The 2,828-nt window shown below is 32.0% G+C and overlaps 1 long non-coding RNA gene across 1 annotated transcript; it reads right to left on the bottom strand.

Annotated features, from left to right (window-relative positions):
* Positions 1-542: 542 nt before the first annotated feature.
* Positions 543-2,491, bottom strand: LOC121859234. The gene is made up of 2 exons (XR_006087623.1): positions 2,382-2,491; positions 543-2,228 (listed from the first exon to the last, which is right to left on the bottom strand). It is a non-coding gene; the product is annotated as an uncharacterized LOC121859234 (long non-coding RNA).
* Positions 2,492-2,828: the final 337 nt, after the last annotated feature.

Here is a 2,828-nt window from a genome sequence, read left to right as displayed (position 1 = left end):
AGGAATCCAGAAATGTCAATTATATTATCCTAACTTTAGTCTGAGGTATTATTTATTACTAAACGTTAAAATCTAGTGTTTCACCCAATCATTTCTCAGAGAGGTAGGGGCCAGTGAGCTGGGAAGAGGGGGGGGGATTTGAGTCTATTATTTGAATGGACATTAACCTGGCGACTGTATTTCTCTTAAATATTAATTGTGTGAGCATACCATCATAAAATTTAGATGTTATTTTTACTACAACATAGGTATTGTGTCGGAAAAAGTGGAGTTTGGGGGTCGGGCCAGTCTCTATTGGAATTAATCCCATATGTTCTGTTGTTCCATTTACGCGGATTTCACTTTCCGCGGTACCCTGTGGGTTCAATTGACCGCGTAAATCGGGGTACTACTGTATGTATGTATATATATATATATATATATATATATATATATATATATATATATATATATATATATATATATATATATATATATATATATATATATATATATATATATATATATATATGAGAAGCAGGAAGTATGAATTACTAGACCAATGGTGAGTATGTGTTTAATATGATACAAGCTCTCAAAATGAAGGGTCAACAATATACAGTATAGCCTTCACAAAAACAGTACTGTACTGTACAACAGGTTTAGACCCTCAAATCTGGGACCCTAGGGACCAAAGCCAACCGTGTTTACAGATTTTCCAGTTTCCTGGGTCCCGAGTCATTCAGTAGACTACCTCAAGATTTGTTTGCTTCTGCACACAATTAGGTTGTAGGTTTGTTGAACTTAATTAAAAAAATAAAGAAAACAGCATTGCATACATATCTGAAAAAAATAAACCTTAAAGCCAGTCTATCTCTAAGTTGAGAGATCCCTAAAATAGTTATTGGAGTTACAGCTGTTTCTAATGTGTCAAGACATATCTTGTGTTGAGTCCATAAATTATTATTCTTCCATTGAATAAATAGCCCTACTACATTGATTTATATTTTTTATTTGGAGTTAATATTGATAAAATTAACCAAAGATTTGAGATAACTTATGCCAGATGCTGCCTCAAATTTTTCGTCTAATTTTACCAATAAACACAGTAAGAACAACCATAATATTCTATAAATATAAATTAATATAAAAATATTCAAGGTATTGGGCTGTTTATTCAAATCAGACAGTAATTATTTCTACTTGTGGAAAATGTTTCCTGACAAAAGCTGCTGTCCGTTTTGAGATGTAAACAAACCTAGGCTATTTAACTGGCTTTTTAGGAACTCTTAACTTCTGAATAGACAGTATTTATTTTTCTTAGAGTATGTTTGCAAAGCTGTCTTTCTTATTTTGTTATTAAATAAGTAAAACAAACATTCAACTGAATCTGTCTGTGGAAACAAATCTTGATTTAACAGAGGAAGAATATTTAACCAATCCCAAGGAAGAAATGTCCAGGTTTCGAGAACCTCCGGTTTTCTGGGATCTGGTTTCGAGAATCTCCGGTTTTCTGGGATCCGGTTTTGAGGGTCTGTACCTATATTCCATAAGGGATTATTAGTATAGTTTAACCGTATAAGTACAACCTTTGTAAACATTTAATTGTTTCAATTAGCAAAATTAGACAAGACTTTCAACAACTCAAACACTTTTTTGGTATACTTTACAAGATAGATTAGAATATGTGCAGCCTGTTCTCTAAATAAATCTGTTTATGCCATTCTAAGTTTCACTGAGTACCTATATAACAGCCTCTTTAATTTAATCATTTCATCTTTTATGAGTTGATTGATGGGAGATAGTAAAGCCTTCGGCAAAGATAGCCTGAAGTTATATCCTTTTTCAGCTACTCTTTTGAAACTTTCTTCACTTTGTCTGACTACCAACAGACTGAAATAATTTTACCTTTGTTTCAGATATAAAAAGACTATTAATACTGCATAAATACTGCATAAAGTGATTGTGAAATTTTCCACTTTAATGGTATTTCCTGTTAAACTTAACGCCAATCAATTTATCGTATTTCCCGAACAACACATTAAAAATGATTAACACTTTCCAAGAACCATGGCAAGGAGGGCCATTCTTACATACATTCCACCCTCAGCCTGACGAAAATAGGCTGCTCGGGGGTCTGTGTCAAGTTCTGGAGATATTTCTTGGTTCCTGGGCAGGGGATGGAGGACAATCATACGACGCTTGGCACGTGTCATCAAATGAGGAGTAACAATGAAGTGGCCACATGCCTGGTGAAAACAAATTATCATTACACAAAATATCTTCTACTTGTAATATATTTAAATAATTCAATAAGATAAAATTGCTAAAATCTAAGGAAAGCAATATATCCACCTACTTTATAAACATGTACAACACATGAGAACGATTAAATATCTCACCCGTTCATAATCTTCAAGAGTTGCAAATCTCTCCTTCTGAATACGGGTCATGTACAACACATCGGTATCAGGAAGCGCTGCTTCTAAACTACTAAACTCTTCCTGTTGAAAAATAAAAAATAATATAATATAATATAATATAATATAATATAATATTAACTAGGTTATTATTATTATTACAGTATTGATACAGTTTTCCGGCATGGATTTCGGCGCGCATTTTCAAATATTTCTTAGTTTATTTAATGAAGATATATGTTTTAGCTCATAAAATTCATACAAATTACCCGGCCAGAATATAATTTACATTGCTGGAATACAATTTGATGATCATTTTGAATATAAACATCATAGATTTTGCATTCATACAAATTTTAGATATAATGTTTACTCTGAATAAATATGTTATCTTTTGTGCAAAATATATGACATTTATATTCAAAATAT

This window comes from Homarus americanus, unplaced genomic scaffold, assembly GCF_018991925.1.
Source record: "Homarus americanus isolate GMGI-L3 unplaced genomic scaffold, GMGI_Hamer_2.0 scaffold36188, whole genome shotgun sequence".
Taxonomy (NCBI): domain Eukaryota; kingdom Metazoa; phylum Arthropoda; class Malacostraca; order Decapoda; family Nephropidae; genus Homarus; species Homarus americanus.
This window is presented reverse-complemented; position numbering and strand designations above follow the sequence as displayed.